Source organism: Rhipicephalus microplus, chromosome 8 (assembly GCF_043290135.1).
Source record: "Rhipicephalus microplus isolate Deutch F79 chromosome 8, USDA_Rmic, whole genome shotgun sequence".
Taxonomy (NCBI): Eukaryota; Metazoa; Arthropoda; class Arachnida; order Ixodida; family Ixodidae; genus Rhipicephalus; species Rhipicephalus microplus.
The window spans coordinates 131,020,004-131,035,887 of NC_134707.1; the positions used below are offsets into that span (position 1 = coordinate 131,020,004).

Consider the following 15,884-nt stretch of genomic DNA (forward strand, 5'->3'; position numbering starts at 1 on the left):
CACCGCAGACTCGCAGGCCGTCGTCCCCATTCAACTCCGCTCCTGCCTGCCCGGAAAACTAAACGGTGTAGCACCCGGAGGTGACACTGCATTTTCGGCTCTTCCCACAAATCCTCTCTTGACGCTTCCGACGAGACAAAGTTTGTTAGACGTTGACGTTGACGGTACGACTATTTCTGCACTTATAGATAATGGAGCGCACATTTCTGTAATGAGCGCGAACCTTCGCCGACGCCTACATAAAATGCTCACGCCTGCTGCTTCCCGCACACTTCGTGTCGCTGATGGGAGGACCCCTGACGTTCAAGGGATGTGCATGGTCCGTGTGTCCATTGCCGGTCATCCTACATTAGTTCAGTTTGCCGTCATTGAAATGTGTCCTCATGACCTAATACTTGGTTTGGACTTCCTGTCACGTCATTCTGCGCTCATTGATTGTGCCACTGGTGCTCTACAGCTTGAACTGCCGCCGTTTGCCGAATTTTCAGCTGACTATTCTCCCCGTTTATGCTCTCTTCACCACGCTCGCTTGCCTCCGCTAGCTGCTACATCTGTCACTTTGTCGGGCTCACGTATGTGTCCGATGGTGACTACCTCGTCACTCCTATAGCCGACGTACTGATGGCCCGAGACGTCACTCTTGCTCACACTGTTGTCACCGTCACTAATAATATAGTGGTTATACCACTACTCAACGTGAGTCTCTTGACTCAAGTTATTCCGCAAGACATGTCTTTGGCCACCCTATCTTCACTTGACAGCTGTAACGTTACTGGTTTGGACACCGATACTACATCCCCCTGTCTTGGCCGCAATCACACTCTGCCTGCAGATGACATAAACAAGATGATTGCTCCCGACCTCACTGCAGCGCAAGTCGCCAGCCTCCGTAGTCTGCTAAAATCATATAGAAACTTTTTCGACTTTGACCGCCGCCCTCTCAGCCAAACAACTGCAGTGACTCACCAGATCAACACTGGTGATGCCAGTCCTATACGGTGGCGTCCATATCGCGTATCTCACAAGGAACGCCAAGTAATTCAGAATGAAGTGGAAATATTGATTACTAAAGACGTAATAGAAGCATCATCCAGCCCCTGGACCTCCCCAGTCGTGCTCGTTGAGAAGAAGGATGGCAGCTGGCGCTTTTGCGTGAACTATCGCCATTTAAACAAAGTGACCCATAAAGATGTCCACCCTTTGCCTCAGATTGATGATGCCCTCGATTGCCTCCATGGTGCCCGATACTTTTCGTCTATCGACCTTCGGTCCGGTTATATGCAAATTTCCGTCGACCCCATGGATTGTGAAAAAACCGCTTTCGTTACACCCGACGGCCTCTACCAGTTCCAAGTCATGCCGTTTGGACTGTGTAATGCACCGGCAACTTTCGGGCGCATGATCGACTCCCTTCTCCAAGAATATAAGTGGTCGATCTGCCTAGGTTACTTGTACAATGTCATCATCTTTTCACCTACATTTGACGTCCATTTAACACGTCTGTCAGCAGTTCTGGATGTTTTTCGAAGATCTGCTCTCTAGCTAAATTCTGCAAAATGCCATTTCGGACGTCAAAAAATCACCATACTCGGCCACCTTGTCAGTGCCGCTGATGTTCAACCAGATCCCGAAAAGGTGCGAGCAGTACAACAATTTACTGAGCCATGCTCAACCAAGGACGTCCGAAGTTTTGTAGGGCTATGTTCCTACTTTTGTCGATTTGTCCGCCACTTCGCCGACATCGCTCGACCGCTTACTGATCTCTTAAAAAGGACGTTCCCTTCGCATGGGGCATAGAGCAAACCGACGTCTTTTCGGCTCTTATCCATCTGCTGACTACACCACCAATACTGGCCCATTTCGACCCTGCATCACCTAGAGAGCTTCGGACCGATGCCAGTGGCCATGGAATTGGAGCGGTCTTTGGCCAACGACAGCACGGGAAGGACCGCGTGATTGCTTACGCCAATCGTCTTCTTTCACTTGCCGAACGGAAGTTCTCCATCACTGAGCGTGAATTCCTAGCTTTAGTGTCGGCCGTTGCGGAATTCAGGCCTTACCTGAATGGCCAAATTGTTTCCGTTGTTACGGACCATCACGCTCTTTGCTGGCTGTCATCGCTAAAGGACCCATCTGGATGACTTGGCCGCTGGGCACTCCATCTGCAAGAATACTCGTTCGTGGCCCACTACAAGTCCGGACGCCTGCACACAGACGCAGAATGTTTGTCACGTTATCCGGTTGAAACGCCCAATTTAACCGACCATGATTCAGACCCCTGCGTTCTCTCCATCCACGCTTTGGATGATATCTCCACCGAACAACGACGTGACCCGTCGTTACTCTCCATTATCCACCGTCCGACTTCTGCTCCAACAGGCACTTCCGTTCGCATGTTCGAACTGCACGACAACATTCTGTACAATCTTAGCTTCAATGCTGATGGCCCGGAATTACTACTCGTGCTTCCCCATCTCCTGGCTACCAGAGTTCTCGAACAACTACATGACGTACCTACAGCCGGTCACCTAGGCGTCTCTTGTACCTACGATCGTGTGCGACGTCACTTTTCCTGGCCCGGATTGTATCGTTCTGTGATTCGCTACGTCAATGCTTGCGACCAATACCAACGCCGCAAGCTCCCCCCTGTGCTACCATCTGGCCTCCTACAGCCCATAGACATACTGACGAAACCATTCTTCCGTGTTGGCCTTGACCTGTTGGGCGCGTTTCTTACGTCCACCTCCGGAAATAAATGGGTTGCAGTCGCCATAGACTACGCCACACGCTTTGCCATCACTAAAGCACTGCCGACAAGCTGTTCCACTGACGTCACTGACTTTCTCTTGTATGAAGTCATTCTTCATCATGGCGCTCCACGGAAGCTGCTTACTGATCGAGGAAGGTACTTTCTTTCACGTGTTGTGGATGAAATTCTCCCCGCCTGCTCCACTGAGCACAAGCTTATCACCGCTTATCATCCACAGACAAATGGATTGACCGAGTGTCTGAACCGATGGCTGACGCAGATGCTGTCAATGCACGTTTTGCCAGATCACTGTGATTGGGACAAAGCACTCCCCTTTCTCACGTTCGCGTACAATTCTTCACGGCACGACACAGCTAGTTATTCGCCGATTTATTTGCTATTTGGCCGACATCCAGCTTCGCCATTTGACACGCTCCTTCCTTCGGATGCCCTCTTGTCTACTGAGTACGCCAGCGATGTCGTTTCTCGAGCCCATGCGGCCCGTTAGCTTGCCCGTGATCGGCTGCACTTGTCACAAGCGCACCAAAAAGACAGCTATGACAGTCGCCACCAAAGCGTGCACTTCTCGCCGGGGTCTCTGGTACTTCTCTGGACACCAAACTGCCAAGTCGGCTTATCAGAAAAGCTACTATCACACTACCATGGCCCCTGCAATGTGTTACGACAATTTAGGGACGTGAGCCACGAGATCGCACTCGTAAACAATGCCTCTTCGACTCGAAAGCGAAGTGACAGTATCGTAAGGAAGCGAAGTGACAGTATTGAAGGCGGATGACTCACTGTTTGGCTCGTTCCATACCAGAATGCGACGGCCCACGGTGTCCTGTAGTGGAAAGCTAGTGTAGCATCTAGTGAAGTTAGTGCAGCAGTGAAGCTAGTGTAGCTAGTGTAGCTAGTGTCCTGTAGTGGAAAGCATAGTGAGGCCATTGCTCTGAGGAAGGTACACTCTAAAAATATATCGAGCAAAAAGGGTGTCTTTTTGTCCAATAACAATAATTGTCATCAGGCTTACTTGAGCTTCTTTTCTTGAAAACTCGGCGCTGGCCACTTTCGTCTCGAGAATGCAATGTAACCGAGATAATGGGCATGTTGATCGTGACCGGAGTGTACCGGGCGCGGGGTGATAACCAAGGAATGAACGCAGTAGAGATGACGATGATTGTTGTGGGACAAAAATACACTCTTTTAACTCGCTCTTTTTTTAGGGTGTAGGTGGTCCGGCGGTGGCTTGTCTGGCTTTATGCCAAGATCGCTTCGATTAGGTAAGCCGTGAATGCCTTACCTCAGTCGGTGATGGTAGCCGCCGGTGCGCCGTGATGTAAAACGACGTTTTTAACAAAGCATTTGGCTACCTCGGATTCACTGCTTTAGGCAGGGTCCTTGCCTCGGCATAGCTCGTGAGGTAGTCGGTGTGGAGTATGAATAATTTCTTTCTTCAAGTCAAGGTTAAAATAGGCCCCGGAATGTCCAAGTACCTTTGCCGGAATGGTGACGTGAAGGCTCTATGGGCTGTAGAAGTCCAGATTGCCTAGCCGGTGGCGTCTTCTCTCATTAAAAATCTCTGCAAGTAATCACGTAACGAGCAATGTCGGCAGCAAGGTGAAGCCAGTAATCATTTTTCTGTATTCTGGCGAGCGTGTCAGAAACACCCAGGTGTCCAGCTGTGGGTCGTCGGGCAGGGCGTGGAGTACTTCTGCTCGCAATGCGAAAAGTATGACGTGAAGGTACTTGGCTTGACATGCCGAGAAGTTGTTTTCGATGATGCCGTTTCACAAGATAAACGACGTCAGGGCTTGAATAAATAGCTTAGAGATATCAGCATCACTGCCCTCGAGGTATTTCATAAGGCCCCTGAATTCCGGATTGTTGTCGCTCAGCCAAATCGTCAGTGCTTGGTTCCCAAGAAACAATCATCCTGGTCATCTTGCGGTGGTGCGTCGACGCGGGCACGAGACAGGCAGTCGGCGTTTGAGTACTTCTTCGGTACCTTCAAACAACGGAAGTGTAAATTTTTTGCAATCTCAGGGCCCACCTTGCGAGACGACCCGAAGTGTCTTTCAAGTTTGCCAGTCAACACAAGGCGTGGTGGTCGCTTACAGCTTTGATGGTATAGCCGTAATGGTGAAGCCGAAACTTTCTGGAAGTTCAGATTATAGCAGGGTAATGTTTTTCTTTTGTAGAATAGCTGTCCTCTGTTTTCGATCGCGACCGGCTAGCATAAATGATGACCCTTCACATTAACGGTGCCTACTCCTACACTGCTTGCATCGTTATGCAATTCTGTTTCGGTGAATTTATCAAAATGTTCTGGTAATGAAGGCGTCTGCAGGTGTCGTATAAATTCTTGATATGCTTCGTCCTGCGACATTATTCACGTGAATTTCACGTCGAACTTGTTAGTGAAGTTAGTGAGTGGCGCAGTGATACGGGTGAACTTTTCGACGAACCACCTGTAATGGGCGCACAGGTCTAGAACTCGATGGACAGCCTTGTTGTCTATGGCTGAATAGAATGCAGCGATGGCGTTCGTCTCAGGGGGTTGTGGCGTACTTTGGACTTTTTTAACTTGTGGCCCAAAAACACCAGTTCTTCGTTCGTAAAGCGGTACTTCTCTGGTTTGAGGGTGAGTCCGAAGGCCTTCATTGCTTGAAGTACCACTTGAAGGTGCCGGAGATGTTCATCAAAGCTTGAGAAGAAGACAACAATGTCGTCCAGGTACTGAAGGCAAGTCTTCCACTTAAGGCCAGCTAGTACAATACTATTACGCGTTGGAAACTCGCATGGGAACGCATGAAGACGAAACGGCATCACCTTGAATTTGAAAAGGCTATTTGGTGTTATAAACTGTGTCTTTGCTCAGTCTCTCTTATCAACTTCAATTTTTCAATAGTCGGTCTTGTTGTCCGTTGACAAAAAATACCTAGAGCTGTGGATTCCATCGAATGTTATGTCTAGTCGTGAGAGGGGCTACCCATCCTTCTTCGTGATTTTGCTCAGGCGACGATAATTGACGCAGAAGCATAGGGTGCTGTCCTTCTTTACTAACACCAAAGTAGGCACCCACGGGCCCTTGCAAAGTTGAATGATGTCCTCGTGTAGCATTTCGTGGACTTGCATCCTTATTGCTTACCGCTCTGTATGGGCTCTGACGCAGTGGGCTGGTTCTCTTCTCTGTGATGCGATGTTTTGCTAGTGGTGTCTTCCGAATTTCGGCTGACTACGAAAAGCAGTCCTTGTATTGCCAGAGCAGGCTTTTTAGCCGTTCTTGATTATGCTTTGGAAGTCTAGGGTTGACGCCTAAAGTCTTGTGGAGACCTATATTCATTGAAACTTGTTCAGTACACTCGGCCAAGGTGATTGCGAAGCTGGCTTCCAGAATTACTTCAAAATAGGTAACCTTCGTACCTTTGCTCACGTGCTCGTACTCATTGCTGAAGTTCGTGAGCATCACTGTTGCTATCCCCCTCTCAGCTCGGCTATTCCACTTGCGACACGAATCTCGTGGTTCTTCAACAGCTGCTGGTATATAAATTTCAGGAAGCCGACGGAAAGACTGACACTGGAGCGAGGGGGTGTCCATGCCAGCACGATGAGAAAACTTCAGCGTATGACTACTAACGGTGAACGACCTCATTGTGAAAACTTCGAGAAGAAAAACGTTACGAACTCCACGAGCAAAGCTTCACAGAGAGACTCGGAGGAGAAGTACGAGCCAAATAAAGAGACTTAGTCAGGAGTATGACGAGGTGCGTGAGTGGTTGCATGCATTTTGTGTGCAGCGTGTTGTGTGCAGCGTGTTGTTTGTGTGCAGCGTGTTGTTTGCACGGTATGTCGGCTTGCTCTGTTACTTCGATGTTGCAGCGTCAGTTCGTTTTCACTACTTGACGTTTCATTGTCAGGTCTTTAGTAAGTTTGCGTCGTGTTGGGAAAGTTCCATCAGGGCGTCGTGAGCGGAAGAATCTTCGGTAGTTCGTCGCACAGTAGCCACACCTAGATCAGTCACTGGCCTTAGTTTTCTGGAAACCTGCTAAAAGACCAGCCCCGGGTCGGGAAAGTATACTGCCGGCGGTGCGGTGACAAGAGGCGCCTGGGCGCTGGTTAGCGAGACAGACTTTGTGTTGTCTATTGCGCTTCTGAAAGGTAGTCGGCGATGTCACTTGGCCATTACCTTGGCTGCGCACGCGGTGCATTGACGGCAAAGCCATGCAGTCTGGTTCATCGGTACTGCCCGTGCCAGTAAGTGTGGCCAGCTTCCTAGCAATGATAGCATAGTGAGCGGTGATCGGGGGCGATCCACACGTATGTCTTCCTCGGTGCGCTGCGCCGACCTGCAGATTAGTGGCAGGATGATCGTGATAGTGGTGGCAGTGTCCGGCGGTTGAACTGCAGTGTTTTGGCGTCTGGGCGTGGGCGTTGTCGAAGAGCGCTACGACGCACTGTGGTAGCGTAGATCATAGCCTCTAGATGAAACTGCGCTGAATCAGAAATTCCCAACGCTTACTGTGCTTCTTCACAGAGAGCGTCGGTGATCAAGGCTACTTCCTCAGAAGCACGAAACGTTGCATCAACTTCTTCATATGACTCGATAGGTACACGCACATCTAGGTATATTATTTGATGTTGAATAAACATTCTTCAAAGGAAGTTTTTAGAAGACGTTGAGAAAACGTTCTTATCAAGAAGTCTTATTCAAAACGTTTGCTGAAAGTTATTTTATACAACTTTGGTACAATTCGTGATTGAAGTCTCGATTGTCCATGTAACATATGCAGGGTGTTTTCTACGTTTCTTTCTTTTTGATAAATTAAATTTATGTTCGCTTTTACTATTTATGAAGTACAAATTTTTACATATTCTTTACATAAGTGATTGTATTATTTGGGCTCTCAAAACAGCATTATTAAATTGAGATGCGCAAATGCGGTGTGCGCCGGCGCGCCTAGAACAATTTTGCTTGTCTGGACGTCTTGACCAACCACTGAGTCGCCTCACGAAGGAGCGGGTTTGAGCCAACTTCTCTCGCGTTTTAAAAGTGTGCTTGCACTTTGTTTGGTGTTTTGTGTTCCGCAAGTGCTGCTGATTACGAAGATGTGCTATATTCAAGCGAAGATGTGTGGCTTCGTATCGTGGAGCACTCGCCAGGTATAAGTACAACACTGCTGCTGCTGTCGGCGCTTTTTTATCATTGCGTTCACCACGTTTTCCCTACTATGTGCACGATAAGTTAGATTTTGTTTACGTGTGGACCAAGCTTTTCTGTAGTACTTCAGCAGTGTAACAGCAAACTTCTGCGAAGTTGAGCACAGACAAGTTTTTTCTTTTGTGTGGAATGTGAAGCGTGCAAGCGGAGCGGGATTTCGGCGGCAGATTTGAGCAGATTTGTGGTGGCTGTACACCTGTGTTGTCAGTAGTGTTGGAGGGGGGCCCTGTTTCCGAGTGACCACAATTTTTTTTATTAACTCGGGACCGTTTTAGCTGTAGGCGTTGATGCCTGTTAATATTGTGCGCTATTGAAGTGAACATGCCTAAGGCCGTTTCATCTGCTGTACGTTCCATTTTAAGCAGCTACAGTTTCGCTATACGTTATAACTATTACCAGAGAAGTTTTTTTCTTTCCGAGTGGCTGAATGTATGCCAGTGTTGGCATCCGCACTGGCACGCGCCCTTACAAACTTCCGTGATACTCGAGTTGATGCGTGTTTGTGTGCAGCGTGTTGCATCGTCTTAAGTAGGGCTCGCAAATGTAGCACTTACACTTATGTGTTCTAGCAGCTCGGTTTGTAAAATTTCATTTTTCGGTATACATCAGCAACATAGGCTGCCTCATTGAGCCTGATCCATGCATAAGCCATTCGTTTATCCTGAACTGTAGTTTAGAACAAGTATTTCGTGGCCAATTGTGGCCGAATTGTTTAACTTACCGTGCGAGCACTAATTCAGTCATTAGTCTATGCGTTCGAGCACCATTGATTTGTCCCTGCTCGTTTCCGCTATATGTTTTATTTGTTTTGGTTTAATAAAAATTTGATGCACCTTGCCCAACCTTGCTGTTGAAACTTTACTAAATACTTTCACGTGTACGAACGTTAGAAAGAGTGTTGAGCACTACGACCAATGAAATTTTCTGAATAATGACAAGCTTAACAATATATTGGATATAGTAAAGTTTCTAGGCATTCGCTACAAAGTTGATGGAATGTTTGGTATGTGCTGAATGAATACTTTATTTATCACTCAGAACTCGCGATAATGTTATAAATTATAGTAAGCATGCATGCGTTATGCAGGTATTGCTGTTAAAATGTAAAATTGGGCAATATATTTATTTGAGAATAAAAAATACAGACTGCGAGTTTTCAAGCTATTGGCACTGAACGAGATATACTAATTCAAAAATCAGTTTCATCAAATCTTATTGCTAACACTTGGTTAGTTGCTTCCAAGATTCTGGTTCCCGAACATTTTTCAGAAGCTTGCATGCTTTATTAGGGTGATATGTGGTTCAATGTGGGTGCCTCGTATGTCTTAGTATTTCCATTTTTGTTATTAGACAGCCTGTGAAGCTTTAGTGAAGATTACTGCTTTTTCATGTTACCAGAATTTTTGAAACTGATGACAATAGTTTGGAAGCACACAAGAGTAAATTAGTGACACCAATTTTTAACTATAGAGGTATGATCGTTTTAGAGTGAGTAGCCTGAAAATATCTACTTTAGTTGTACTTGAAATGAAATTCGTGTTCAATAATGTAGGTTATTCGCAATGGATACGCAATGGATGGGTGCATATCACCATGTATGTGTTGTGGTATCATTGAATTTGCTTTCAACTCACTATGCACGAGTAAACTTCAAGCATGGTTTGGACACATCTTCAATGTAAAAATTGCATTTTTTCCCAAGGCTGCAACTGTGTTCGCCAAAAAAATCAAGAAAGTTTTGCTTGTAACATTTTTAGTTTGCGTACATCCTGCCTGTTCTAAAACACATTGTTCCAAATCATTTTAAATATACTGACAACTTCAGTTTTTCTAAGAAACACATGTCACTCATGTCACTGAATTGTTTTTTCGGTGTTTCCATCGCAACCTATGCATGCACCTCGTATGAACTGAGAAGTGTGGCAGCCTGGGCTAGTTGGTATGGCATGACCATAGCTATAGTGCGAGAACAAAACGACGACACAGAAACAAGGACACGAAAAACTTGTTCTCGCGCTATAACTATCATCGTACGATTTGAGTGGGAAAGAATTCTGCACCATTCTGTCATCAATGGTGGCTCGTGGAAATGTTGGGTACTGAATGTACAGCAGCTGCGCATGGCTTCTGGTTCCTATGGAAAGGGAAGTTCACAGAGCTACCTGGTTGCTTTATTCAGGTAGCTCGCATGATCAGTATGTTCAATGTGAAGCCGTTTGTTTTTCTTTTAAAAAGCCAGCACAGTAAGTTCTGTGTGTAAAAGCCAACTTTGGAGATAGCTAAGTGTTCAGGAGACCACAATGTGCAACAAGAATTATCACTGTCAGCCGAGCCCTTGATTAATGTTCAATATTGGACTCATTAAAGACTGCAACCGGCGTACAAGCACGTAATAAAAATTTGAGCAGGTCACATTTCTACATAGGTCCAAAGAATTTTACTATGCCTGTGCTCAGATGTCCCGCTGGAAAGTTTATAGCTGTGGCTTGGCTTGTATCATTATGCATGCAGGACAGTGAGCACTAGCACACAGCTACTACTCCCTGAGCTGCCACATACGTTTTGACCATTGGTCGAAGCCATAGACAAACATTGTAATTGTTACCTTTTTACTACCGGCTGGTGATAGCAAGCATTGGCTGCTCATCCGAGCAGGGAGTCATATTTTGCTGATCTTCACTGCCTTTCACACGTAATCATGAAAAGCACAATTAAACTTTCGAGTGGGGTATCTCTGATCATAGACATGCTCGAAGAAATTTTCCAAGTGGGAGTGTGTAGAAACATGACTGCCACAAACTGTTCTATGCAAACATACCCATTTATTGTAGGCACCAAAATTTCGGTATTCTTAGTTGATTGGGCAGCTGACAGCATTATTGTCTTACCTTGTGTTCCTCTGGACACATAACTTATCTACAAAGGCTGTTTTTTGTCGTTAGGGTTGAATTTTAGTACAAGCACTAAGCACATGTATGTATGTTTTAGTGCTGCTTTTTAAGGTTCTATGTCACGTTCAATATTTGTGTAATCTACGGTGAGTCACTTAAAATTGAACCTATTGCATTTCAATAGGGCTGTAGCAGATCAACAGTTTTATTTTCACTTTAACATTGACCTAATATATTGTTTTAGTGTTTTTGTAACCTTATTTTATTGCCTTCTCGAATTTATGCTGCAGATGCGATCAAGTAATTTTCTACTGGCATACTTATCCATACGTAACTTTGCCAATACCTAATCATGTGTGATATGATACAGCGCTACCTAACCATGTTTAACATTGTTAATGACGACTGACAGAAGGCATTCTGGAATGCTGTAGCGTTTTTTACTTCACTCTGTCTTTTGTGCGAGTATTTTGGAATGGAATTAGAACTGACAAAATTACAATTTGATTGTTAAACACAGTTTTGAGGTGAAACCCTTTAATTTCGACTACTCATGGTTCTAACATACCGTAATTTAAGCGCGCTGTGTGAGAAAAAAATCAATTGTTTGACTGCCGCTTTTTAGCAGTGAGACCTTTTCTATCTTCTTATATTTGCTACTGTGCCAATGCGTTTGCTAAGCTAGCCTGTTAAATTTCGTTGCACTGATCAAAGTCGACTCGAAGAGAACAGTTTGTGTCTTTTTTTATGTGTGCAGCTTTCTGAACCGAGAATCTGGCCAGCCCCTCAGTTGCTTTGTATAATTATAGTTACTATAAAGCATGCAAGCTTTTTGAAAATGTGTAAGTCACTTTTATGTATAATAAAGGTTATAAATATGCAACAAGATTTGTTGAAATTTTGCACTTACTTTTGAATGTGCCGTATGATGCGTTCTAGGCAATACCAGAAACAATGACTTCATGTTTAAAAGCCCGTCTTGTCTCCAAGCAAAAGAGATTACCGTAATGATAGACGACAGTCACTAATTATGTGTTTCAACAAATATGGCACCAATTTTGCTGTATAAATAGGGCCAGCAATAATTTGATGCCAAATTATACTGCTGTCCTTACTTGTCACGCTCAGCAGTGAACAGCTAAGTGCACCAATTGTAAAACGATGACATGATGCAACAAATTAACCACGAGAAACGCTCAACAAGCTGGCTTGCATGAAAAATAAATGGCTTAAAAGGTGTTAAAAGATCTAGAAGAAGTTTTTAGAATCTTGGCAAGAATTTTACCAGGCTTCTAGTAATATATGCATAGTGAACGTTTACAATGGTTCTCTAAAAATCTAGAAAGACGTTTTTTAGAATCCTTGCTAGAAGTTTTCTAGCTGCATAATAAGGTGGCGTTAGCACAGCTACAGGAGGTTTTCACGCTGCTTAAGTTTAAATAACATCTTAACGAGACTTCTTATACACTTTTGAACTATCCTTTTCAGACATTTACTACAAGTTTTTTAGGTTTTCTTGTGTTTCGTTGGTTGAGATGATGGGCTGGATCACCGGCCGACATTCGAGCTACCATGCAAGAGGAGCTACTTGCGCAGCTCCTATTGCACGATCGCTCTAGTGGCATCAAGCAGATCGTCCGTGCTGAGGGCATGGGCTTCGGCATAGTTCGCCGTTGAAGAGCGACGACCATAATGCCTTGAAAGTATCTCAAGTACCTTCTCGATGGTCGTGATGTCAGTGAGGCATTCTTAAGCAGTCTTAAACAGGTTGCGAACAAGCTCCCCCAACAATTCTTGCTTCTCACCCGCATGACAAACCAGAGCTTGTATTGAGTCTTGGCTTTATCGGCGTGCCGAAACAGTTTCGTTATCTCATCCTGAAAGATGGTGACATTTTTGTTTGATAGCTGCACTCCGGCAAAGCAGGGGCTCTTTCTTTGTGAACGACGCTCGTGAGTTCCCAGAAATGCGCCGCGAGAGGCATTTATTTTTTTCCGGAAAACGTCGGTCTGTAACCCGCAAGCTTGTGGCAGTCTTCAATATTCTCAGGCTTGGTGAATGTTTTTAGCACGAAGTTTGACATCTGCTTCGCTCTTATCGCTCTGCCATACCTGGAACCTAAAATTTCAAATTGTAAATCCACGCACGGTTATTATGAGTCATAGACCACATCGTAGGCAGCCACACCAAACTTGAGCTTAGGATTTTTCTGCTTGCGTGTGCATATCTGCAAAAAAATAAAAGCACGTTTTGCATCACAAAGCTGCTCTGGTGATCTAGTACACTTTGAAAGAAAAAAAAGTTTCAAACAGCAAAATAAGAGAACATTGACACGAACGAAGGTTACATTGAGCACACTTTTGAAGCATCTACCTGTTTGCAACGTAAAGGAAAACGAGTCAGAGACGTGTAGGTTGTGTGCATTGTAATTAGAATATTATCTTCACTTGTGCATTCCACAAGCTCTTCACGTTCAAAGTCACGGTGTTTTATTGCCATCTCACAAACTCAGTGCAAGACAGTTTAATGAAGAGTATGATTCTTCGTGCATGTGTTGTACAGCCGTTAGGCTGCTTACTAGTGCTCCATAAAATTTCAGTGAAGATACATTCGAAGAGTGAGGATGGCGTACCCCTCATAGCATGCTGTGCCAGATTTTCGCGTTTAATAACTCGACAAGCGTGTCAAACAACACTCGTCATGCTTTGCTTTTCGTAACTGTTTACGAGCATCGAGTATCAGAAATACAGAGATAACTGTTGTGCACGTAAAAAGTGCTTCTGACCAGTGGCGTACCCACTCTTTGGCGAGTGGGCGGCAAAGAGCCTACCTCACTCGACAGGCACGATTTACACACACACACACACACACACACACACACACACACACACACACACACACACACACACACACACACACACACACACACACACACACACACACACACACACACATATATATATATATATATATATATATATATTCAACACCTGTTGGACCCCATAACACCAGAGTCTGCAGCCATGTTTGTGTGCCAAATAGTGTCAATTGTAATCACGAAAGCGGGTGTCTCCCTGAATGACGGCACTGAACTGCTGCTCCTGGCTGTCCTCAGCAAGCTTCAGCAGAGCGAGACACTATCCGTGATTCAGAGTTTGGTACTCGTGTTGGGACACCTTGTGCACACCCGGATGTCGGCAGTCCTCGACTTTTTCTCGGGTTTATCGAGACCGACGGGCCAGTCGGCACTAGCGTTCGTCCTCGCGGAGTGGTGCTCTAGGCAGGCACTTTTTTATGGAACGTACAAGACCAAAGTCAGCATACTGGCGTTATAAAATGTTCTGGAGCATGGAATTCAGACTAACGACTCTCGTCTGGTGAGCGTCAACGTCAAGGGGGACCGGGTGATCAATGCGAACGAAGGCATCTGAACAAGCTCCAAGAGTGCTGCTAATTCAGGCCAATGGAGAGAGATTCCTGTATTGGTCGAGCTTTACAAACTTATGATTCACGAGCTGAGCAACAGTCTCGACCATGCAACGACTCACAAGGAAGAGGATGACTCTGAGGATGAAGAATGGGAGGAAGAAGGCGATATGGAAGGAGATGCCCAGGATAACACCTTGCGGAAGTTTGCCCCTGCCATGGACTATGCAGTGTTTGACCCAGACGGTGACGATGGTGGTGACGACTCCGACGCCATGGCTGATCCCATCTCACACGTGGATGTGCAGTCATGCCTTGTCCAGTTCCTCGTCGGGCTCTCCCGGCAGCCATTCTAGAGGAAGTTTTCTGAGCACCACACCCCTCAGGAGCTGAAGCTTCTTCAGAGTGCGGGTGTGCTGGCGTGACAAGTGGAACTGCCACCATCGGCTCCGTCTCCGCGTTATCTCTGACTCTGTTCAGTTCCTCATACCAATTTGTTTTGGAAGTGTGAAGATGCACAAGTTCTGCATCGTGCCCTGCTCTTCATATGCCTTCAGTAGTTTATACACATGAGCCAGTCGAGCAAGTAGCTCATTGGTTTATATGCAGCCAGCCAGGAGCCAACCACCATAAACCATCCAAGAGCCGTCCACCATGGGCACGACATTCGGCCAAGATTGACAAACTTACGGTGGTTGTTCTTACAGGCTGCCATTTCCTGGGTGGTTTCTTCCGTGCATCTTCAACTGAATCGTGACCTGACTGCTGCCCCACTTCAGCTACTGCCTGCTTCGATGAACTGCACGCCAGTTTCCATAGGAACAAACTACCCCATCTGGCAACCTCTAATCGCAGCACCAGGTGGTTGCACCGGCAGCGCAGGATTCATAAGCCAGCCAGCAGTCGTCTACCACGGGCACGACATCGCGACAAAAATACCAAGCTTACGGTGGTTGTTCTTACATGTTACTTTCTCAAAGTTGCCATTTCCTACGGAACAAGTAAATAAGTTCCAGTTGATGTGTCGTCCGACTCGAGTCTATAGATGGGCTAAAGCATATGAGAGATATTTCTTTTATGATGTGCCATGCTTCATGTTGTTTATTGTTGCTTCTCGCTGGTGATGTTGAACCTAACCAGGGCCCCATGACAAGAACTGAAGCCCACACTTTTGCTCAAGCTCTAGATGCCATTCGTAAGCTTGAAGACGGCCAGGCTACCTTACTGGCCAAAGTGAAAGCTGCAAAAAAGAGGCATAATGAAGGTAGCAACAAAATTCGGTTGCTTAAGGATAAAGTCGTGGCCTTAGAAATCAATTCCACGTCACCCCATAGCGCAGGCGTATCAGAGGGTAGTGCTGTTGTGTTGCGTGCTGTTTCTAGCCAGGTAACAGAAATTTCATTGTGGTGTAATAGCTCTGAAAATAGACTGCGGCAATGTAACCCTCTTTTTTGGGGTTGAGCAATGAACCTAATGAAGACTGGGCAAAATCCGAACAAAAAATAGTAAACCTCCGCTCGGGATGTGATGGAACAGAAATTTTAGCGTGTGCACCGAATAGGCAAATACACAGCCAACAATCGGAGTCCTATAACAG

The 15,884-nt window shown here is 45.7% G+C and overlaps 1 pseudogene; it reads left to right on the forward strand.

Annotated features, from left to right (window-relative positions):
* The first annotated feature begins 13,884 nt into the window (after positions 1-13,884).
* On the forward strand, positions 13,885-15,181 carry LOC142768375 (importin-9-like; annotated as a pseudogene).
* Positions 15,182-15,884: the final 703 nt, after the last annotated feature.